Source organism: Euleptes europaea, chromosome 12 (assembly GCF_029931775.1).
Source record: "Euleptes europaea isolate rEulEur1 chromosome 12, rEulEur1.hap1, whole genome shotgun sequence".
In the NCBI taxonomy this organism is placed as follows: Eukaryota; Metazoa; Chordata; class Lepidosauria; order Squamata; family Sphaerodactylidae; genus Euleptes; species Euleptes europaea.
This window is the reverse complement of record NC_079323.1, coordinates 8791509-8816939: the sequence shown is the minus strand read 5'-3', so window position 1 is coordinate 8816939 and position 25431 is coordinate 8791509. Positions and strand designations below refer to the sequence as shown.

At 46.1% G+C, this 25431-nt stretch overlaps 1 protein-coding gene across 1 annotated transcript in view; it reads left to right on the top strand.

Moving 5' to 3' along the window:
* Nucleotides 1-25431, top strand: part of DLG2 (discs large MAGUK scaffold protein 2) — a 970480-nt gene that overhangs the window by 205764 nt on the left and 739285 nt on the right. The window lies entirely within an intron of this gene.

Sequence of the window (25431 nt, the reverse complement as noted above, 5' to 3'; positions counted from 1 at the left end):
CTCAAGATCTGAGTTCGATCCTGACGGTAAGCTGCTCACGACCTGAGTTTAATCCCAACAGGAGTCAATTTCAGGTAGCTGGTTCAAGGTTGACTCAGCCTTTCATCCTTCCAAGGTCAGTAAAATGAGTATCCAGCTTGCTGGGGGTAAAGGGAAGATGACTGGGGAAGGCACTGGCAAACCACCCCGTAAACAAAGGCTGCCTAGTAAACTTTGGGATGTCACATCACCCCATGGGTCAGGAATGACCCGGTACTTGCACAGGGGACCTTTACCTTTACCTTATTAAATCAGTAAACACATGAAAACATTTAAAATAGCCCTATAAAATCATATGAACATTATCCTAGTTTACCTAAGGCGCCTCTAGAGTGTAAAGCACAAAAACACAAACTTCAAGTAGGCGAGCAGGTGGAATAAATTCCAGATTGAATAGGGAAAGATATTACCGCAGTGGGGGTTAGGGAGGCCAGCATTTAATATAGGGAACCGAAGCTGGCCTCAATCTAGGATTGCCAGGTCCCTCTTTGCAACCGGCGGGAGAATTTGGGGGCGGAGCCTGAAGAGGGTGGAGTTTGGGGAGGGGAGGGACTTCAACGCCATAGAGTTCAGTTGCCAAAGGGGGCATTTTTCTCCAGGTGATCTCCTGCTACTACCTGGCAGTTGGCAACCCTACCTCAACCATAGGCCCGGCGGAATAGCTCTGTTTTACAGGCCCTGCAGAACTCTTTGAGTTCCCGCAGGGCCCTGGTCTCACTAGAGGGGCTATTCCACCAGGAAGGGGCCAGGGCAGAAAAAGCCCTGCTATTGACAGACTAACATGGCTACCCATTGTGATTTATTCACTCTAGTTACACATCTGGAATCCTAAACAGCTTAAAAAAAATCCCAAGTATTCCTACTAACTCTCAGCCCCACTGATTAAAAGTATCTCTTACCAGTTCATAGACTAAAGCTTTAGGTGATTAATGTACTGATTTGACCAACTGGTGTTCGCAATCCTCATTTAAGATTATTTTTCCAAACATGGAGGCCTTACATCGGTGTTATTTAAATATCCTCAAGGTCCTATAAATTGCCAAGCTGCAAGATTTATATCAAAAGGTTAAAACGATCCATTAAAATTGGGACGGTTAGTGCTATTTTTTTTTTTTTAATCCCTTTAATTTGTCGACAGCTCTGTATGACTTGGTGCAGAAAAAAAACAGCTTGAAATCTGGCAAAGGAAAAGACATCAGTTTAAGAGCAGCTGATGAGGGGAAAAAATGGTTTTCATCAAAAAAAAATTATTTGTGTTGCCATGGCAACTAAAAGAGCAATCAAGAAATATCGAAGACGCTGCGTCGGATTATGCAATTGCTCCTAAGGGAGGGGCTTAATGAACTGGATCCATTGGGAAGGAACACGGCGAGATGGAACGTTTTACAGCCGATTCCCAGGGAATGGCTTAATTTTCATCAATGGACGTGTTCCATCTCATCCTATTGTGTTCTAGCTCAGCTGTTTCCAAGGTCTGCTTCAGCTTTAATGCTGATCCACATCATTGTGTATTAGTTCCAGGTGGGTAGCCGTGACCGCCTGTAGTAGTAGAACAGAATTCGATTGTAGCACCCTTTGAAGACCAACAAAACTTTCCAGGGTATACATTTTAATGTGTCAAAGCTCGCTTCGTCAGATGATGAAGAAGAAGAGTTGGTTGGTTATAGGCTGCCTTTCTGTACCACTTAAGGGAGACTCAAACCGGCTTATAATTACCTTCCCTTCTCCTCCCCACAACAGACACCCTGTGAGGTAGGTGGGGCTGAGAGAGCTGTGACTGGCTCAAGGTCACCCAGCTGGCTTCATGTGTAGGAGTGGGGAAACCAATCTGGTTCACCAGATCAGCATCCGACTCTGCTGCTGCTGGTGCTGCTTCGTCTTCCCTCCCCAAGCCCCGCCCTCCCCAGGCTCCACCCCCAAAATTTCCAACCCAGAACTGGCAACCCAATTTGGGAGGGGAAATTTAAATAAAAATGTAATGGGGACTGAAAAGACACTACATTCTTTCCATGACTGCCATTTTCCGATTCCTCCGCTCCAGTGGTTTTCCCCCATGGACTTACAAAAGCATATTTTTAGGTAATAATTGGAATAGAGAAGTAAAGCTCTGGGTTGGGAAATACCTGGAGATTTTGGGGGGTGGAGCTTGGATAGGGTGGAGTTTGGGGGGAGGGAACCTCAGCGTTGTAAAATACCGTTGAGTCCACCCTCTCCAGCTGAACTGATTTCTGTAACCTGGAGACCAGTTGTAATTCTGGGCAATCTCCAGCCACCATAGGGTTGCCAGGTCCCTCTTCGCCACCGGCGGGAGGTTTTTTGGGGGCAGAGCGTGAGGAGGGCGGCGTTTGGGGAGGGGAGGGACTTCAATGCCATAGAGTCCAATTGCCCAAGCGGCCATTTTCTCCAGGGGAACTGATCTCTATTGGCTGGAGATCAGTTGTAATAGTGGGAGATCTCCAGCTAGTACCTGTGTAGTACCTATATGTGATGTAGAGTTGCCAGGTCCCTCTTCACCACCAGCAGGTGGTTTTTGGGGCAGAGCCTGAGGAGGGCGGGGTTTGGGGAGGGGAGGGACTTCAATGCCATAGAGTCCAATTGCCCAAGCGGCCATTTTCTCCAGGGGAACTGATCTCTATCGGCTGGAGATCAGTTGTAATAGCAGGAGATCTCCAACTAGTACCTGGAGGTTGGCAACCCTAAGCCACCACCTGGAGACTGGCACACTTACAATGCAGCTTTCCATTTCAATAAATGGAACCAGAACTCAGTAATTAATTAAAAAAAAGTTTTTCAATATGGGTTTTGAGGTTCCTATGGACACCCTCCCTTGCACTTTAAAAAACCTAAGGGTCTTCAGAGTGTTCATTTAACGAGTCTGCTTGGGATTGTATTATAAGGCTTGCAGACAGATAAAAAGCCTGGAATTTTAAGTATCTGTATAAATGTAGGGCATGTGCTAAAAAACCCATTTTGTCTCCCTTTGTCCACCCGATTGGGCACTCTTCCTAGAATAGTTTCACACAGGCTGTACCTGAAAGCCTTGCTAGAGTCAAGCTTTGAAATCCCTCCCCTTCCCCCCACCCCGATCCAAAGGAAAAGTAACCACGGAGTGTGTATCCTATCACTCCATGTGCTGGATATTGAGCTTTCCAGTTTTCTTGCAGTTGCCAGGTCCCTCTTTACCCACCTGTGGGAGGTTTATGGGGCGGACCCTGAGGAGGGCGGGGTTTGGGGAGGGGAGGGACTGCAGTGCCATAGAGTCCAATGACCAAACTGGCCATTTTCTCCCGGGGAACTGATCTCTATCGGCTGGAGATCAGTTGTAATAGCAGATCTCCAGCTAGTACCTGGAAGTTGGCAACTCTATTCCCAGGGTTGCCGGACTCTGTGGAAGATATAGTTGCCAACTCTGGGTTGGGAAAATACCTGGAAGTTTGGGGGGTGGCATTTGGGGAGAGGAGGAACTTCAATAGGGTACAATGCCCATAGGGTCCACCCTCCAAAGCAGCCATTTCCTCCAGAGGAACTGATCTCTGAAGTCTGGAGATCAGTTGCAATTCTGAGGGATCTTTAGGCCCTACTTGGAGATTGGCGTCCCTTGTGGAGGAATACCCACATGGGGGGGGGGTACGGTTACCAGGTCCCTCTTCGCTACCAATGGGAGGTTTTGGGAGCAGAGCCTGAGGAGGGCGGGGTTTGGGGAGGGGAGGGACTTCAATGCCATACAGTCCAATGGCCAAAGCGGCCATTTTCTCTAGGTGAACGAATCTCTATCAGCTGGAGATCAGTTGTAATAACAGATTTCCAGCTAGTACTTGGAGGCTGGCAACCCTATGAGATGGGCAGTGTAAGGAAGAATAAGGGGTTGAATTTGCTATTTCTTCCTCTTCTGCAAGCACAGCTCCACCGAGGAAAGGGGTCCATTTTTGTCCCCTAGCCTATTGGATGCATACCAAGGATATTTCTAGGCCCCTTTCCATTCACAGATTACTCAGGATGTCTACCAATAAAAGAGACAAATAACATGCTGAAAGCCAAGCCAAACCAGAACACTATTAAAATCCCAGGCACAAGAATTCAGGCATCTTCAGAGGACTTCCAGAACAAAAAAAAGTTCCTTGTAATGACTAACTGATGATACAAAGACTGTAGGGATAGAGCTAGGTGCATCTGCATAGGATAGTGTTCCAGAATTTGAGAGCCGCAGCTGCGGAGGCTCTCCTTGGCTGGCTCCCTTCCAACTTCACTGCTGGAGAGTTTCCTTAGCAAGACTCTTCCAGATGATCTCAGGACCAAAGCAGATAGATCTGACTGGAAGTGGTTCTTAAGATACTTTGGACCGAAATCTTATTTATTTATTTAGCGAGGCATGGGGTGGGTAACAAGAAGTTAAATAGACATTTAAAATCAGGAACATTTAAAACAGAGTAAACTTCATAAAATAATGAATAATAATAAAAATGGTGCCGTAAGATCCAGAAGAGTTAAAGGTCAAATCCAGCCATATGGTCCCTGCTTGTAAGTTCCTGTTTTTTTTTTTGGGGGGGGGGGTTAATTCCACATGTGCTTTGCTCCCTCTACAGGTCGATTTGATATAAAACAAGGTTAAATCCAGCATATCTCCCTGCAGATGCCAGGTTCAATCCCCGGCATCTCCAGTTAAAGGGACTAGGCAAGGAGGTGATGTGAAAGACCTCAGCCTGAGACCCTGGAGAGCCGCTGCCGGTCTGAGCAGACAATATTGACTTCGATGTGCCAAGGGTCTGATTCAGTATAAGGCAGCTTCGTGTGTGTTCATCCATACAGTTTAGCATATGGGAAGCAATTCTCCTCTTCCTCCTCCTCCTCCTCCTCCTCCTCCTCCTCCTCCTCCTCTTCCTCCTTTTTCATATCGGGGTCCCCACAGCGGCTCTTCAGGACCCCAAGACTCCTGTAGTTTGACCCCTATAGCACAGTCCGAAGCAAAGTTGTGCCACTTAAAGTCCATTGAAGTCTGTTTAGGATGGCATCGTGAGTGTCCCTTGCGTATGAATTCACACTGCACATGACACATCCGCTCCCCACATCAATATTTAATCTCTGCCAAGCCTGGAAAAGGAGCTGAGCTGTGCAGAATGAGACAACTCTAGCGCAAAGCACTCAGAGGCATCCCCGGAAGACAAAAAAATTGGGACAGCGATTAAGCAGGGGAAAGGACCTGAAAATAGGGACCCTCCCTGGTAAACAACGGGAGCCGAAACATTCCCAGCGACCCACTCCTTGATTCTCTGCCCATGGGATGAACGTCTCTTGTTTGCAAGGACGAGTTGTGGAGACTTGTTGAGAGTGACTTAAGAAGAAGAGTTGGTTTTTATATGCTGACTTTCTCTACCACTTAAGGAAGAATCAAACTGGCTTACAATTGCCTTCCCTTCCCCTCCCCACAACAGACACCCTGAGAGGTAAGTGGGACTGCGAGAGTGTGACTAGCCTAAGGTCACCCAGCTGGCTTCATGTGTAGGAGTGGGGAAACAAATCCAGTTCACCAGATTAGCCTCTGCTGCTCATGTGGAGGAGTGGAGAAATCAAACCCGGTTCTCCAGATCAGAGTCCACTGCTCCAAACCACCACTCTTAACCACTATACCATGCTGGCTTCCCAGAACAGGGAGAAGAAATCTACAGAATCCTTCACAGGATTTCCATGGATGGAAGGGGACAGGCTTTAAGGAGACAACTTGGAAGGTTTTAAGAGGGGAGTGGACGTGTTCATGGAGGAGAGGGGTATTCATGGCTACTAGTCAAAAAGGCTACTAGTCATGATGCATACCTATTCTCTCCTGGATCAGAGGAGCATGCCTATTTATATTCGGTACTTTGGAACACAGACATGACAACGCTGCTGCAGTTTGTTTGTGGGCTTCCTAGAGGCACTTGGTTGGCCACTGTGTGAACAGACTGCTGGACTTGATGGGCCTTGGGCTGACCCAGCATGGCCTTTCTTATGTTCTTATGTTCATATGACAGGTGGATTTCACCAATTCCCCCTTCCCAACAGCAGCCCTCTGATTCTCCCTTCGTACTATCTCCGGGGGATCCAGAAACAAACAAACAAAAAAAGAACACCCTTCTTCAGTTCTGGTGGGATCAAATCTTTTTATTTCTCAGAGGTATATGGCCTCTTTGTGGGGAGGGAAGGTGGCATGGTATAGCCCATTCTCGTCAGCTCTTGGAAGCTAGGTGGGGTCGGTACTTAGGTGGGAGACCACCAAGGAAAGCTCTGCAGAGGAAGTCAATGGCAAACCATAAGTCAGTTGCCACTTGACAGCACATACATACTTATCTCCCCGTATAAAGAGATACAATGAAAACCACTATTGAATAGAATCACCAGTTTTGCTTGCTGATCCATGTTCAGTTATATATTTAAAACCAATGGACAAACCATCATGAATTCAGATTTTAAAAAAAATCCAAAAATCAGCAAAACAACAAAAAACAGCAAAAAATCAAGACAATTTTTTTCTAAAAGCTAACTGGAGGGATATCTTCCTAAGCTCTTCCACCAGCCCATTCCATTGTCAAGGTTGATGATTGAAGGGTCAGACAGATCAGACAAAGATCACCTGTTTAGTTCCATCCCTACAACGTAAATAGTAGCCTTCTGCATCCTCAGTTTGCCTTGGAGTCATGTGGGGAAGACCAGTCTTAGAAGCTAAGCAGGGTCAGTTCTTGGATGGGAGACCACCAAGGAAGGCTCTGCAGAGGAAGGCACTAGTGAACCTCCTCTGCTTAATCAGTTGCCTTCAAAGCCCCTTGCTGGGGTCGCCTTAAGCCAGCGTGGTGTAGTGGTTAAGAGCGGTGGTTTGGAGTGGCAGACGCTGATCTGGAGAACCGTGTTTGATTCTCCATTCCTCCACATGAAGCTAGCTTGGTGACGTTGGGCCAGTCAAACTCTCTCAGCCTCACCTACCTCACAGGGTGTGTGTTGTGGGGAGGGGAAGGGAAGGTGATTGTAAGCCAGTTTGAGTCTCCCTGAAGTGGTAGAGAAAGTCGGCATATAAAAACCAACTCTGCTTCTTAAGTCAGTTGCAACTTGATGGTGCATGCATATATTGCCTGTGAACATGGAGGCTCCATTTGGCCCTCATGGCGAATACTCCAGTTGCGGCATGACCAATGCAGTGTACAGATGTCATAGTTCCACTGTACACTGCATTGGATGGGCCACACCTGGAGTATTGTGTGCAGTTCTGGAGGCCTCACTTCAAAAAGAATGTGGACAGAATGGAGCGGGTGCAGAGGAGAGCGACTAGGATGATCAGGGGCCTGGAGTCCAAGTCCTGCGAGGAAAGGCTGAGGGAGTTGGGAAAGTTTAGTCTGGAGAAGAGAAGGTTGAGCAGGAATATGATTGCTCTCTTTATTTGAGGAATAAGGGAGCTATTGCTGTTGGCAGCAGAGGATAGGGCTTGCAATAATGGGGTTAAATTGTGGGCGGAAAGGTGTGTGTGTGTTAAGTGCCGTCAAGTAGCTTCCGACTCATGGCGACCCTATCAAAATGTCCTATCTTTGACAGCCTTGCTCAGATCTTGCAAATTGAGGGCTGTGACTTCCTTTATAGAGTCAATTCATCTCTTGTTGGGTCTTCCTCTTTTCCTGCTGCCCTCAACTTTTCCTAGCATGACTGTTTTTTCTAGTGACTTGCCTTCTCATAATGTGACCAAAATATGATAGTCTCAGTTTAGTCATTTTGGCTTCTAGGGTCAGTTCAGGCTTGATTTGATATATAACCCACTGATTTGTTTTTTTGGCAGTCCAGGGTATCCGTAACACTCCTCCAACACCACATTTCAAAGGAGTCTACTTTCTTCCTGTCAGCTTTCTTCATTGTCCAGCTTTCACACCCATACATAGTAATAGGGAATACGTTGGCATGAATTAACTTAATCTTGGTGGCCAGTGACATATCCTTACACTTCAGAATCTAGGAGATTCTAGCTCCTTCATGACTGCCCTTCCCAGTCTCAATCTCCTGATTTCTTGGCTGCAGTCTCCCTTTTGGTTGATGATGGAGCCAAGGAATAGAAAGTCTTCAACAATTTCAATTTTCTCATTGTCAACCTTAAAGTTGTGTAATTCTCCTGTAGTACCGGCTGAATATTAGGATTTTTTTTTTACATTAATAGTTGCTCAACAGTGGAATCAGCTACCTAGGGTGGTGGTGAGCTCCCCCTCCCTGGCAGCCTTTAAGCAGAGGCTGGACATGCACTTGTCAGGGATGCTCTAGGCTGATCCTGCATTAAGCAGGTGGTTGGACTAGATGGCCTGGATGGCCCCTTCCGATTCTACGATTCTATGAAGCACCACTGATGAATTTAGCCTCCAGGAATTTGATTAATCTCCTTTTATGCTACCAGCCATAGCTACATGTCACAGCAGTGAGTTCCATGAATTAAAGATGTGTTGTGGGTAGAAGGAGCGGAGGGAGGAGTCAGCCCAGCCGAGAGAATCTTTGGTGTGATCAAAATGATCGCTGCAGCGTTCACTGCCTCAGTGCGGCGATTCCAACCTACAGTGCTGTGTCAGAGCTCCTCCCTCCCACAGTTAAGTTCTCAACACATTGGAAGTGGCCCAAAGATTGTCAGGCATTAGTGCTGTTCCCACTCCGAGCGACAAACGTGGCCCGCACCCAGAAGACACATTAGAATTTTGTTAGAGCTTTGGTAGCCATATGTTCTGTGCTTAGTTCTTTGGAAATTTTCCAAGGGGGGGGGGTGCAATGTGCACCTGACAGAGACGGCCTGTTCGCCGCTTCTCTGTGTTGTGCAGAACCAAAAGGGACTTGGAGAATGAGTTATAGATCCTTCGCTGTAGAGCAAAGGCAGCGTGAAACCACCAGCATGACATACTGTATAAGAACATAAGAAAGGCCATGCTGGATCAGACCGAGGCCCATCAACTCCTGCAGTCTGTTCACACAGGGGGCAACCAGGGGCCTCTAAGAAGCCCACAAACAAGATGACTCCAGCAGCATTGTCCTGCCTGTGTTCCACAGCACCTAATGTAATAGGCATGCGCATAAGAACATAAGAAAAGCCCTGCTGGATCACACCATGGCCCAACAAGTCCAGCAAGTCATTATTTTAATCTTAAGAGATCCAGCCATACTTCCACTCACTTGGTGTCACAGAGGGGCTCTGCTAGAACAGCTTACTCAAAAGGAACATGACCGGGGTGCCTACATTCACTTGCTATATCTGAAAAGGGAAAGCCACCAATAGCCTGCAATAACCATAAGGAGTGGACATATTTGTGGAGGAGAGGGCTATTCATGGCTACTAGTAAAAATGGATACTGGTCAGGATGCATACCTATTCTCTCCAGGATCAGAGGAGCATGCCTATTATATCATGTGCTGTGGAACACAGGCAGGATGGTGCTGCTGCAGTCATCTTGTTTGTAGGCTTCCTAGAGGCACCTGGTTGGCCACTGTGTGAACAGACTGCTGGACTTGAGGGGCCTTGGTCTGATCCAGCAGGGCCTGCACTTAGGGTTGCCAGGTCCCTCTTCACCACCGGCAGGAAGGGAACCCAGGAGTACCGGTATATGGAAGTATACTAGCCACTTGCTGGCAGATAATATGGAATTAATGCTACCCATGGGAGCTATGTGAAAATATTGGAGAGGATATACCAACTTGCAGTTTAAGGGTTTGAGAAGGAACTGAGGAAAGAACTGAAACGGCCGTATTCCTTTTCTACCAGATTCCTGTGAAAGAAAAGAAAAATTATAAAAAATAATTATATGTTAAATACAGATGATACATACCTGTTGTACTTGAAGAAAAAAATACATACCTTTTTGGATATAGGAATATTGCATGTGTTGGTTGTATACCATATTGGATATTGAAAAAAATGTAAGTTGTAGTGTGTAATTTGTATTTTTGTATTTCTGTAAGCTTGTATAATGATCAGATTTGTTATGGTATAATATAGAATTTGTTACATTTGTATAACAGCTGTTTCTGTGTCTGTTTTGTAGTACCTGGAGGTTGGCAACCCTACCTGCACTTGTCTTGTTTGTGGGCTTCCTAGAGGTCCCTGGTTGCCCAGTGTGTGAACAGACTGCTGGACTTGATGGGCCTTGGTCTGATCCAGCAGGGCTTTTCTTATGTTCTTGGTCAGTATTTGGATGGGAGACCTCCAAGGAATACCAGGGTTGTGGTACAGGGACGGGCAATGGCAAACCACCTCTGGACATCTCGTGCCCTGAAAGCCCTACAGGGTCACCATAAATCGGCTGCGACTTGATGGCGAAAAAGAACAAAAGAAAAAGTTCTCCGACTGTGGGGTGACAATAGTCCCTTTCCTGTTTCCCTCTTAATCCTTGCTCTCACAACAATATACATTTGGCATCTTACTTACCCAGTGATTTTTTCCTTACTTACAAAATGATGAAAAGATGGGAGTACTGGGATGATACCTGAACATAATGAAACTATAATGGTTGTCAATGGATGAAAAGAGGGGCCATTTGACTTCCATTTTACGGGTGACATATGTGAAGATTAAAGTAAATCAGTTTTCCAGACAGTGACACATGTCAGGACTTATTGGTATATTTATTTATTACGTCGGTTAATTCACGTCCTCCTGCTCTTCTGCCTCCTTGTTTATCTATTTACTGGCATGTCAGGTTTCGTTTGGCTTGGAGCTCTTTGGAACAACTATGGCATTTTCAGTGTTTGTGCTACAATTTTCTTATTTATATTGTTAAAGAAAACATAAAACACCATACATAAAACAGAATATATAACATACAACAAACACCTTATATATTTCATTACTTCTGTATCTTTACAAGATCCTTTACAACAGGAGTCTAGTAGAAGCGGGAAACTGTAAGAAGAAGAGTTGGTTTTTATATGTCGACTTTCTCTCCCACTTAAGGAAGACTCAAACCGGCTTTCACTTACCTTACCTTACCCTCCCCACAACAGACACCCTGTGAGGTAGGTGGGGCTGAGAGAGCTCTAAGAGAGCTGTGACTAGGCCAAGGTCACCCAACTAGCTTCATGTGCAGGAGTGGGGGAACCAACCCGGTTCACCAGATCAGCGTCTGCTGCTCATGTGGAGGAGTGGGGAATCAAACCCGGTTCTCCAGATCTGAATCCACTGCTCCAAACCACCGTTCTTAACCACTACACCATGCTGGCTCCCAGAGTTTTCATCCTCCAGGTGGGGCCTGGAGATCTCCCAGAATTGCAACTGATTTCCAGATGACAGAGATCAGTTCCCCTGGAGAAAAATGGCTGCACTGGAGGGTGACGCCTATGGCGTTATACTACAGTGCAGTTTGAAGCCCCGTTCACAACGAACATTGCCTGTATGAATGTTAGCTGTAAAAACACACACACACACACACACACACACACACACACACACACACACAAAAGAAATTACAACCCAGAACAGATGGCAGGTGCAAATCACAGGTGATTTCCAGAGAGAGGTGAAGAGCCTTGGAGGAATTCATCCCAAGAGGCAGATTGGGTATTTGCGGAACTCAGCATTTCCTAAAAGCATGTGACGGGTAGCTGCAGTAATAGGGTAAGGGCATTCTGCTGCTTGGTGTTAAGCTCTGTTAGATATCGGGTCCCACGTGGCGATCCATCTTTCACATTAATTGCGGAGGAGTCAGGAGGCTGTTTGCTATGCATTATTCAATAACAAAAGCTTGTTTCAGACAAACACATCTTTGCATGAAATGTGCCCAGATGCCGCTTGGTATTTAGGACAAGGATGTGCTAAAAGCTCGAAATCCAGGGTATTGTTTTATTTATTTAAACTGTATATTCCACCTTTGCAAAACTCGAAGCAGCATACAACTGTGATATATTAAAAGGGCACACTGACTGTTGAATAACATCAAGTAATTAAAAAAAAACCAAACAAGGGTTTTTCTCATTGGAGTAAACAGAGAGGTTCTCGTATCAATCTTTGTATAAATGAGTGTGCAAAATGAATGGTGAAAAAACTAGAACTATTAACACTATTATTTTTTTTGCTGTCAAGTCTAGGGTTGCCAACCTCCAGGTAGTAGTACAGGGCTCTCAAAGATAAACAACATATATTCTTAGATGAAGCACGAAATCAGATGAAGCACGAAACGCCGTCTGGATGTACTTTCGCGTTTTCACTGCCGGACAGCGTTTCGTGCTTCATCTGATTCCATCTTGTCTCATGCTTCATTTGAACACCTGAAAGAAAATGTGGAGATTAACTATACTTACCATATAAAACAGAACATTATTGCAATATAGTTGAACTTTGATATTTCTGTAGCATTGCTAATAGCTACAATTCTGTTATTCTTGTCTTGTCCAGTGTTTTGTAACTTTGTAATTTTGTACCATCACTTAAGCATTGGCGTTTGATGTTCACTGAGCACTTAATATATGTTTGCAATCTAAGAAAATATGTAGTTTATCTTTGAGAGCCCTGTACTACTTTTGCTTCAGCCAGACTATTTAGTACCAGTGCTTATTTTCTCCAGTCCAACCTCCAGGTAGTAGCTGGAGATCTCCTGCTGTTACAACTGATCTCCAGCCGATAGAGATCAGTTCCCCTGGAGAAAATGACTGCTTTGGCAATTGGACTCTATGTAGGGTTGCCAACCTCCAGGTAGTAGCAGAGATCTCCTTCTATTACAACTGATCTCCAGCCGATAGAGATCAGTTCCCCTGGAGAAAATGGCTGCTTTGACAATTGGACTCTATGGCATTGAAGTCCCTCCCTTCCACAAACCCCCCTCCTTAGCCTCTGCCCCAAAAACCTTTCGCCAATGGTGAAGAGGGACCTGGCAATCCTAACTCTATGGCATTGAAGTCTATCCCATCCCTAAACCCCGCCCTCCACAGGGACCTGGCAACCCTAGTCAAGTCTCAGCTGACTTATGGCGACCCTGTATGGTTTTCAAGGCAAGAGACAACAAAGTTGGTTTTGCCATTGCCTCCCTCTGTGTAGCGACCCTGGACTTCCTTGTTGGTCTCCCATCCAAATACTAACCAGGGCCAACTCTGCTTCGCTTCCAAGATCTAATTAGATCAGGCTATCCTGGAGATCCAGGTCAGGGCAGTACATATACAAAGGAATGAAATAGGGGACATTTGGAGGTGGAAAGGGCTGACAGGTCTTATCTGAATTATGGTGACCCCGTAGGGTTTTCAAGGCAAGAGACGTTCGGAGGTGGTTTGCCTTTGCTTGCCTCTGCGTGGGGTGAGAGAGTTCAGAGAGAACTGTGACTGGCCCAAGGTCACCCAGTGGGCTTTATGTGTAAGAGTGGGGAATCGAACCCTGTTCTCTAGATTAGAGTCTGCATCTCTTAACCATGACACCACACTGGCTTTCGGGACACATGAACACATGAAGCTGCCTTATTATGAATCAGACCTTTGGTCCATCAAAGTCAGAATTGTCTACTGGCAGCAACTTTCCAGAGTCTCAGGCAGGGGTCTTTCACATCACCTACTTGCCTAGTCCCTTTAACTGGACTAGGAAACCCTGGAGAGCCGCTGCTGGGCTGAGCAGACAATACTGACTTTGATGGACCAAAGGTCTGATTCAGTATAAGGCAGCTTCATGTCTTTGTCGTCTTCATCTTTGTCTTCGTCGTCATCTTCTTCTTCTTCTTCTTCTTCTGCTTCTGTTTAATTGGCTTTGTAAGCAAAAAGGAGAGGAAAGTTGCCGATGTACAGAAGTATTTTGAGATGGCAGGTGGAGGTAAACAAAGGGGATCTGGGAGAAAACTCCCAAGAAGAGAAATTTGATTTGCTTTCATTTGTTGGTTGGGGCGAGTGCAAGATGTCATACGGTTAAAATGCACCTGATGCCTTTTCAAAATCACATGTGACGACGATGAGCAAAAATTCCAGGAACAAGCTTTCTCTAAATAATACATAAAGGAAAGGACAGTTTGACCCAGCCAGGAAGGAGGACTGTTCTCTCCCTTTCCTTCTCCCTCTCAACATGCAAGCGGGGTATTCGCTATCATTGCTGAAGGACATGCACAGCCGTACTTTCTGATTTCCTTTCATGCAAGATGGTTGGCACAAATCGGTTGCGAGCGGCAGCTGACTGCCTTGTGCCAGGCTTTACCTCTACACCAGGGTGCTGAAAGACACCTGAGTGACATAGGCTGCATGACATGTGCCGCCACCACAGAGCCATGTGTTGGCATGATGTTTTTTTGTTTTTTTTTAAAAAAACCTCCTCATCCAGTGCTTCAAGCCTGGCTGCTAAGAAAAGTTGGTTGATACTGGCCGGCATCCTTCCACTCCACCAAGCAAATTTGGAAGTCTTCCTCCAGTTCTTTAGGAAGAGAACCAGCGTGGTGTAGTGATTAGGAGTGGTGGACTCTAATCTGGAGAACCAGGTTTGATTCCCCGCTCCTCCCCATGAAGCCTGCTGGGGGACCTGGGGCCAGTTACAGTTCTCTCTGAACTTTCTCAGCCCCACCTACCTCAGAAGGTGCCCGCTTTGAGACAGGAGAGAAAAGCAGGGTATAATAACAGAAGAAGAAGAAGAGTTGGTTTTTATATGATGACTTTCTCTACCACTTAAGGAAGAATCAAACTGGCTTACAATCACCTTCCCCTCCCCTCCTCACAACAGACACCCTGTGGGGTAGGTGAGGCTGGGAGAGTGTGACTAGCCCAAGGTCACCCTGCTGGCTTCATGTGGAAGAGCGAGGAAACAAATCCAGTTCACCAGATTAGCCTCCGCAGCTCATGTGGAGGAGCGGGGAATCAAACCCGGTTCTCCAGATCAGACTCCCATCGCTCCAAACCACCACTCTTAACCACTACACCATGCAGGCTCTCTGCAACTTCACTTATTCAATAATTATGAAGCTCCCAGGCCCAGAACTGGGAGTACAAAAAACTCTGTAGTCTAACAGCAGATACAAGATAGACATGGACTGTGCATTTGTAGGGCTTCCAAACGAGAATGACATCTGTTACCAAGCGCAGAAGCTGACACTCTGAGAATATCCATTTTCAGAGTTTTTTAATTATTATTAGCAATAGTAAAAAAAAAACCAGAGGAGAATCACTTTTCTGGCTGGAGAACTTGGTTGAGCCTAGTAGGGTGGGAAGTTCACACAATTCAGGTTGTTTATGCATGGGTACTTTCACTCACGTTCGACCCTGGTCTGTCTCAGTTGTTCCTTGGAGATATGCATGAGTTTTCCCTCCATTAGAGATGACCTCGTGCCCAGCCCTTGCAATGTCCAGGTCTTCCCGTTCCTCTGTTAACCTGAATCTTCCCTCTCCCCTGTACTCAGCCTGGGTTAAATCCCCATGCATAAGGCAAAGTGTGGGGCACGCAAGCTTGGTTTCACTCACAGCCAGTTACAAAGCAGCGTGTAAAGAGGCAGGGACTGAAAGACTTCCTGCTCCCTGGGAGTTCTTTCTGGGCAGAAGAATGGACTTTTAAAACGAGGCTTGGGTTTCTCTCCCCACCCCCATTCCTTTTAGGGTGCTCCATTTTGTTTTTGTCTTTTAAAATGCAATTTGGCTGGGCACTTGGATTTCCACGGGGGGGGGGAGGACTTCTCCCTCAAAGGAAGAACTACGGCCAGTCACAAAGCGGCATTTCAAGGGGCGGGCTTCTTGTTTTGAGCTTGGAGACTGCTGGTACATAGCTTCTAAAGAAGAAAGTGTGGGTCCAGCGAGCAACGGACCTCAGGTAAAACTCCCATGCATAAATGACCTCAGTGTGTCAATTCACAGTTCTTATAGAATCATAGAATCATAGAGTTGAAAGGGACTACCAGGGTCATCTAGTCCAGCCCCCTGCACAATGCAGGAAATGTACACTACCTTCCCCCCACACCCCCAGTGACCACCACTACATCCCCAGAAGATGACCAAGATGCGTTCCCTCTGATCATCTGCTTAAGGTTATAGAATCAGCATTGCTCACAGATGGCCTTCTAACCTCTTCTTTAAAACCTCCAAGGAAAGAGAGCTCACCACCTCCCGAGGAAGCTTGTTCCACTGAGGAACCGCTCTGTTAGAAAATTCTTCCTAATGTCTAGACAGAAACTCTTTTGATTTAATTTCAACCCGTTGGTTCTGGTTCGACCTTCTGGGGCAACAGAAAACAACTCAGCACCCTCCTTTATGTGACAGCCCTTCAAGTATTTGAAGATGGTTATCATATCCCCTCTCAGTCTTGTCCTCTTCAGGCTAAACATACCCAATTCCTTCAACCTTTCCTCATATGATTTGGTCTCCAGACCCCTCACCATCTTTGTTGCCCTCCTCTGGACACGTTCCAGCTTGTCTACATCTTTCTTAAATTGTGGTGCCCAAAACTGAACACAGTACTCTAGGTGAGGTCTTATAGAATCATAGAGTGGGTAGGGACCACCAGAGTCATCTAGTCCAACCCCCTGGACAATGCAGGAAATTCACAACTACCTCCCCCCCACCCCCAGTGACCCCTACTCCATGCCCAGAAGATGGCCAAGATGCCCTCCCTCGCATGAACTGCCTCTTCAGAGAACTATTTGAATAAATACATTAAGGAATACAAAACACTTAGAAACTGTAATTGCAACGGCTCTGGAACTTACCGGAGAACTAAGGGCCCTTCAGGACTTAGTGGAAGCCATTAATCACTGAGGTTGCCCTTGCCACTTCTTCCTTTAATCATGTTGCCCATTTAAACTACGAGCACCGAAGGGGGAAAAAAAAGAACCGCTCGCTTCCGAGCCGTCCCATGAACAAGAACAATCCCAGCAATGAATAATACAGCCTTCCTGCTAAAACGGTGGCACTTAGTACACAGCAAAGCACCTTTGGTGTGCAATTGCTGTCAAAAGCAATCATGGACGTGGGGAGAGAATGGGGGAAAAGCTATTACCGAGACCCGTGGATCCTTGAGATATCGGCTGTGTGTTTATAGCTGGGGTGGGGGGAAACGATCAAAATACGCTTGGACTTGATATCGAAAGAAGAAAAAGTCCGGTTGGGTATCATTGCTTTCAAATCATGAAGAGGAGTGGAGCCAGCTTGTGATTTTTATAGAATCAAAGAAGAAGAAGAGGAAGAGGAAGAAAAAGAAGAAGAAGAAGGTTGCCAACCCCTGCTTGGGAAATACCTGGAGATTTTGGGGGTAGAGTTGAAGGAGGAAAAGAAGGAGGAGGAGGAGGAAAAGAAGAAGAATTGGTTTTTATATGCCACCTTTCTCTACCACTTAAGGAAGAATCAAACCGGCTTACGATCACCTTCCCTTTCCCTCCCCACAACAGACTCCCTGTGAAGTGTGTGAGGCTGAGAGAGCTCTAAGAGAACTGTGACTAGCTCAAGGTCACTCAGCTGGGGAAACCAACCCGGTTCACCAGATTAGTGTCCGCCCCTCATATGGAGGAGTGGGGATCAAACCTGGTTCTCTAGATTAGAATCCACTGCTCCAAACCACCGCTCTAAACCACTATACCAAGCTGGCTGAAAAGGCCATACAGGCAATCTAGTCCAACCCCCTGATCAATGCAGGATCAGCCTAGAGCATCCCCAAAAAGTGTTTGTCCAGCCACTGCTTGAAGACTGCCAGAGAGGGGGAGCGTACCACCTCCCTAGGGTTGTTTATGCATTGTAACTTGGTCTCACGTTTGCCCTTGGACTGACTCGGCCGTTCCTTGGAGTTATGCATGAGTTTTCTGTCCATTAGAGATGATTAGTGTGTGGTTAAGTGGAACCTCCTTGGTTAGAGGCACTACACCACTGAATGCCAGTTGCTGGGGGAGAGGAAGCAACAACAGGAGGAAACTTCAGCCTCTGTTCCTCTTTGTGGACCTTCCAGTATTTGGTCAGTAGAAGCCAGCATGGTGTAGTGGTTAAGAGTGGCAGACTCTAATCTGGGGTGAACTGGGTTGGTTTCCCTCACTCCTCCACATGGAGCCAGCTGAGTGACCTTGGGCCAGTCACAGTTCTCTCAGAAGAACTCTCTTAGCCCCACCGACCTCACAAGGTGTCTGTTGTGGGGAGAGGAAGGGAAGGTGATTGTAAGCTGGTTTGATTCTCCCTTAAGTGGTAGAGAAAGACGGCATATAAAAACCAAGTCCTCCTCCTCCTCCTCGTCCTCCTCCTCCTCCTTCTCGTCCTTCTCATCCTCCTCGTCCTCCTGCTTCTCCTCCTCCTTCTCCTATGCAGAATGTTGGAGTAGGTGAACCATGGATCTTGTCCATCAGGATTCCTTTTGTGTTCTTAATTTACGAGAGGTGAATAAGGTCCGGCAGGTTTCGGTAGGTCCAAAGGCAGGTAATAGTTTCGGGTTGGAAATTGCTAGACCTTTAACTGTCCTAGCTCATGACGCTTGGCTCGTTCAACCACATCCCTCAGAGTATACCCTATACAAGCCTGAAGGCAAAAAGGGGGCATGCAGAATACCTAATGGTCGACAAGCCCGGTCTAAAATAGCATCAGAAACTTTCCAGTAATGAGATATCCGAATACATTTTATCCTTTTATTTTTTGTACTAAAGTTCTTGGTGTGTGTGTGTGTGTGTGTGTTTAATTATGAACACGAACCCAGAGGCGTCTGGATATTAGAAGCATTTTTAGAGATCTAATCTATATAATTAATTTTAATGTAATAGCCCCAGGGTCTTGTTCTGGAACTTTAGCTAAGGACTGATGAATGGCAGTTCTATAAGATCTAAAGCGCTTTCTCCTAAGCTACCTTGGCACCTTTCCACAGTAGGTGAGAGCTGGAAATCTTGGCCTGTTTTGACTGAGGGTAGTTCAGTGGGGTTTGAGAGGATTTGAGTAAGAAGCCTGGGAGTGGCAGACTCTGAACTGGAGAACTGGGTTTGATTCCCCACTCCTCCACATGAGCAGCAGAGGCTAATCTGGTGAACTGGATTTGTTTCCCCACTCCTCCACATAAAGCTAGCTGGGTGACCTTGGGCAAGTCACTCTCAGCCCCACCTACCTCACAGGGTGTCTGTTGTGGGGAGGGGAAGGGGAGGTGATTGTAAGCCAGGTTGGAGTCTCCCTTAAGTGGTAGAGAAAGTCGATCTATAAAAACCAACTCTTCTTCTTCCTCCTCCTCCTCCTCCTCTTCTTCTTCTTCTTCTTCTTCTTCTTCTTCTTCTTCTTCTTCTTCTTCTTCTTCTTCTTCTTCTTCTTGAATGGGGAAGAGTCTCGACTGAACACTACTTTGCAGCGAGCCCTGTTTATAGAGTATGGTAGTTTATGCAAGGGAGTTTTACCTGAGGTTCGTTGCTCTCTGGACCCACACTTTCTCCTTTAGAAGCTGTGCACCCCCAGTTTCCAAGCTCAAAACAGGAAGTATTTGAATCCCCACCCCTTGAAATGCTGTAGTGAGAGAAAAGTTCCCTCCCCCCGAAACCCAATTGTCGCATTAAAAAAGCATTTTAAGAACAAAAAAACAAAAAACGGAGCAATCTGAAAAGAAGGGGCGGGGGAGAAATCCAGCCCTCGGTTTTAAAAAGCCTTTCTTTTGCTCAGAAAGAGCTCCAAGGAAGCAAGAAGCAGGAAGTATTTGAATCCCCGCCTCTGGACATGCTGCTTTGTAATTGGCTGTGAGAGAAACCAAGCTTGCGTGTCCCACATTTTGCTTTATGCATGGAGATTTCAAACAGGCTGAGCTCAGGGGAGATGGAAGAATTGGGTTAACAGAGGAACGGGAAGTCCCGGGATTTTCCGCCATTAGAGGTGACCTTGCTGCCAGCCTTCACATATCCCGGACCTTCCCGTTCCTCTGTTAACCTGGTTCTTCCCTCTCCCCTGAACTCAGCCCGGGTGGAATCCCCATGCATAAAGCAAAGTGTGGGATATGCAAGCTTGGTTTCTCTCACCCAGATCAAAGGAGTGTGTAAAGAGGGGGGGATTCAAATGCTTCCTGCTTCCTCGGAGCTCTTTCTGAGCAGAACAAAGGCTTTTTAAAACTGAGGCTTGGATTTCTCTCCCCCCTTTCAGATTGTTCCATTTTTTGTTCTTAAAATGCTTTTTTATGCAGCGGTTAGGTTTTTTTGGGGGGGAATTTTCTCTCATAAGAATAGAAGAACATAAGAAAAGCCCTGCTGGATCAGACCAAGGCCCATCAAGTCCAGCAGTCTGTTCACACAGTGGCCAACCAGGTGCCTCTAGGAAGCCCCCAAACAAGACGACCGCAGCAGCACCATCCTGCCTGTGTTCCACAGCACCTATTATATTCGTCATGCTCCTCTGATCATGGAGAGAATAGTAAGATCTACAAAGTAAGCCAATTACAAAGCAGCTTTTCAAGGGGCAGGGACTTGATTTGAGCTTGGAGAGTGCTGGTGCAGAGACTCCCAACAGGAAAGTGTGGGTCCAGCGAGCAACGAACCACAGGTAAAACTCCCATGCATCAACGACCATTGCTTGAAACATTATCTAGGAGCGTGTACAAGCAGTTCATGTAGCCTTGATACAGCTAGCAGGTAGCCCTTAAGCATGATATCAACCCCTGCCTGGATAATGATATTGCAGATGATAAGGAGCATAGCATGGGGCTACATCTCTATGGCTATGGGATTCAGGAGCAATCAAAATGATCCTAACGTACTAGCACCTGTTCTGTCAGGCATTACTGAACCATCTGGGGCTTTTTAGTTTAGAAAGATGTCAGCTGAGTGGTGATGAAATAAGTCTACTAAGGTTGCCAGGTCCCTCATCGCCACTGGTGGAAGGTTATTGGGGCAAAGCCTGAGGAGGGCGGGGTTTGTGGGGGGAGGGACTTCAATGCCATAGAGTCCAATGGTCAAAGTGGCCATTTATTCCAGGGGAACTGATCTCTATCAGCTGGAGATCAGTTGTAATAGCAGGAGATCTCCAACTAGCACCTGGAGGCTGGCAACCCTAAAGTCTACAGAATTACCCATGTACTAGAGAAAATGGATAGAGAGAAATCTTTATCCCTCTTTGGTAAGGTTTTTGGGGCAGAGTCTGAGGAGGGCGGGGTTTGGGGAGGGGAGGGACTTCAATGCCAAAGAGTCCAATGGCCGAAGTGGCCATTTTCTCCAAGGGAAGTGATCTCTATTGGCTGGAGATCAGTTGTAATAGCAGGAGATCTCCAGCTAGTACCTGGAGGTTAAGTCAACAAAATTATATAACAAACAGCTGTTAATGGAACAGTATTAAAAAAATACAGCTTCTGGCAATCAATAATTTATACAATTTGTATGTACAAAGACAAGTATTCTTTAAAGTCTTTGTGTTATATTTTTATATTTTCTCTCTTGTTTATATTTTTTATAGATAAATCAACTTAAATCATACACATATATCAAACGGCTGCGTGTAGTCTACAATCAACTCAATGTACAGCTCAATGTACAGGTGTAAAGCTGTACATTGAGCTGATTATAACAAAGAATATAAACAAGAGAGAAAATACAAAAATATAACACAAAGACTTTAAAGAATAGTTGCCTTTGTACATACAAATTGTATAAATTATTGTTTGCCTGAAGCTGTATTTTTTTAATATAGTACCTGGTGGTTGGCAACCCTAGCTATCACTGTGTATCCCTGCAGCAAACAGAAAAAACAACAAGACACTTAAAAAAAAACTGCAACAGGAAAAATATTCTTTTTTTATAATTTTTTATTGCATTTTTATAATAAATCAAAACAAACAAACAAAAAAGAAAAAAATATATACATATAAAAAGAAAAAAAATACATAAATATTCTTATAGTAGCACTAAGGTACGATTAATACGTTTTGCAGCTTCCCTGATGAAGATATGTGACGCTTACTCGGAATTTCCTGGGCAACTGGCCCAAACGCAAAACCACCACAACCCGGGGGTATCCTCTCCCCCTCCAGCTTCCCAGTTGTATGTTTCCTACTAATGGATCATCCATTCCTCTGTCTTTTGGTGGTTCCCAGACAGTCCACAGTTTCAACTACAGATCTGGGAACAACGGAGATGTGCTTATATTGGCCCTGGCGGACTTTTGTTCTCTTCCCGCATTCTGATTTTTGTAATTTGAGTATCTGGAATAATGCCCAGTTCTGTGTCACGCGTGCTTCTCCTAGCAACCGGGACACCTTTTCCTCACCCGCAACGCTTCAAAAACGCTACCTCTTAGGAGAGAAAGCGGCCGGCTTTCCGGGTTCCTAAGGTAGGGCTGCCAATAGGGTTGCCAACCTCCAGGGGGTTATCCCTCTCGGAACCGGGCTGACTATCCTAAAAATGGAATAAATGAAAATTGGATTATATTAGAGGTGGTTCCGACAATGAATTGTGAGGAGACTTTTGCACAGTCATGTATTGAATGGAAGAGGGACTGAGGAAGAATCGGAAACGGCCGTCTCCCCTTCTTTTCTTGACATTTTGAACCTGCATTTTCTCTTGTATCTGGCTGAAGAACATCTGAAAATAAGAAGACATACATCAATATGAATTCTTACAGGCTTCTGTACTAGGATTGGACTTTTATAACACATGGACGGTGTTAGTAATCTCATGTTACTTACCTGCCTATTTATAGCTATTAGGATAGATATATAGTTGTACTGTAACTGATTTTGTTTTCCATCTTGTGTAGCTTGTATAATATAACATTTTGCACTTTGTGATACATTTTCGCTCCTGTGTTTGCTTCCTTACAACCTCCCGGTGGTGGCTGGAGATCTCCCGCTGTTACAAGTGATCTCCAGCTGACAGAGATCAGTTCCCCGGGAGAAAATGTCAGCTTTGGCATTTGGGCTCTATGGCATTGAAGCCCCTCCCCTCCCCAAACCCCACCTTCCTCATGCTCCGCCCCAAAAACCTCCCGCCGGTGGCAAGAGAGGGACCTGGCAACCCTAGCTGCCAACCTCCAGGCGGGGCCTGGAATTCCCCCAGAATTACAGCTGATCTCCAGTCTCCAGAGATCAATTCTTGTGGACCGAATGGCAGCTTCAGAGGGTGGACTCTGGCGACGCGTCCTTGCGGAGCTCCCGCCACTGTCTAGGCAGAAGATGTAGAACTGCCATGAATGGTTGAATTTGGTATAAAAAAGTTAGGGGAGCTGTTTAAGCCATTTCCCCCCTTGTTCTGCCCACCGACATCTGCTCCTGCACACATGCGCAACGAATAAAGGCTATTTATGTTTTCTTAAAAGAGCAATCAAAACGCTATTATTAGAACAAAAGCACAGTAATTTGGCTGCTAATGTGCCAAAGCCAGCCTTCCCTGTGAGCTCTCCAACCCCATTAATTCAGGCTCTCTGTCGCAAGAACGCAAGGAGAGGAAGAACGGAGACCCTGCGCTCAACAATTCATGTAGTGTGGTGTAGTGGTTAAGAGAAGTGGTTTGGAGCGGTGGATTCTAATCTGGAGAACTGGGTTTGATTCCCCACTCCTCCACATGAGTGGCGGAGGCTAATCTGGGGAACCGGGCTGGTTTCCCCACTCCTACACATGAAGCCAGCTGGGTGACCTAGAGCTAGTCACACTCTCTCAGCCCCACCTACCTCACAGGGAGTCTGTTGTGGGGAAGGGAGGGGAAGGGAAGGTGATTGTAAGCTGGTTTGATTCTTCCTTTAGTGGTAGAGAAAGTTGGCATAGAAAAACCAACTCCTCCTCCTTCTTCATGAGTTTCTGAAATTTACATTTAAAAAAATTGGGAATCTGTGATTTTAGTCTCTTACAGAGGAATCCTGAAAAGGGGGGGAGTTCTTAGGAGCCGGCATGACCCTCCTCCTCCTCCTTCTCTCAGCCCCACTTAACTCACAAGGTGTCTATTGTGGGGAGGGGAAGGGAAGGAGATTGTAAGCCAGTTTGATTCTCCTGCAAAGGTTGAGAAAATCGGCATATAAAACCCAATTCTTTTTCTTCTTGGCTGAACAGGCACTTAGGTCTCCTTGGTCCTATTCCTGTACTCTAATGTTCACACTGGAGAGAAGGCGGCATTGTATAGCCCAATCTCATCAGATCTCAGAAGCTAAGTAGGGTCAGTACTTGGATGGGAGACCACCAAGGAAGACTCTGCAGAGGAAGGCAATGGCAAACCATCTGTGCTTCTCACTTGCCTGGAAAGCCCCTTGCCGGGGTCGCTGTAAGTTGGTTACAACTTGACAGCACATATGGACATAACAGTCACACCACCACAGTGGCTCTTGCGTGGAGACATATGGATCTCCCCTGCGGGCATTACACTAGAGCTGAAAGCAATTTCTTTGTGTACAATTCCCACTTCTGAATAATGTCTAACTGTATCAGGAAGAGAGAAAGAGAGAGAATACACACAGTGACGAGAGGAACAGCTTGATTTGTACAGATTGTGGTCCGCCCTATAATTTAAAAGGGTCTGACTCTGCCCACCTATTAAATGTTTCTTGGAGAGAGTCAAGAATGTCGCCGTTGTAATATCACTACCTCATGGGGGTGTAGTGTGGCTGAGGAGATTATCTGTGTTATTTTGCTGTCCTTTCTATTATGGTGCAAGCATATGGTGAGCTGAAGAGCATATAGTTCTATTTTTGTCAGAAGCTAGAACGAGCAACTTATTTGGGGATGTCTTACGTTGAGATATTTTTGAGATGAATTGGATTTTTTTTTAATATGCCGACTTTCTCTACCACTTAAGGGAGACTCAAACCGGCTTACAATCGCCTTCCCTTCCCCTCCCCACAACAGACACCCTGTGAGGTAGGTGGGGTGAGAGAGCTGTAAAACATCTGTGACTAGCCCAAGGTCACCCAGCTGGCTTCATGTGGAGGGGTGGGTAAACCAACCTGTTTCGCCAGATTAGCCTCCACCGCTCATGTGGAGGAGTGGGGAATCGAACCTGGTTCTCCAGATCAGAGTCCACCGCTCCAAACCACCGCTCTTAACCACTACGCCATGCTGGCTCTCTCTTTCCTCACCTGAAGTACCACAAGAAGAACAAATAAGAAATATCCCCATCTCTTAGAGATTGTGCCAGTGTGGTGTAGGGGACGTAGAAACCATGGAGCATATTCTCATCCACTGCCCTTACTATGAAGAGATTTGTGGCAAATTTATTCGGCATCCAGCCCTCCCCGATGGCATTGGGACCTCTTACGGCGGCGTAAGTAGCCCGGACGCTGGCGTGGAGGACCCCAATGCCGGCGCAGTGCCTTCCTGGCCTCCTAAGGGCTTTCGCCCTCAAAGGTCAGGAATGCGCTGTTAATGTGTCATGTGAATACTTACGTTATGCTTCAATTCTTTCTGGTGGTTCAAAACTTCTACAATCCTAATGCACGGGTTGTTGAATGTCCCATTTTTGTGACTGCACTGGCCCACTATGCGTAATCAGCCTCGAGTCCCTGTGAGAAAGGGGGACTACAAATAAATAAGTCAGTATTGTCTACTCAGACTGGCAGCGGCTCTCCAGGGTC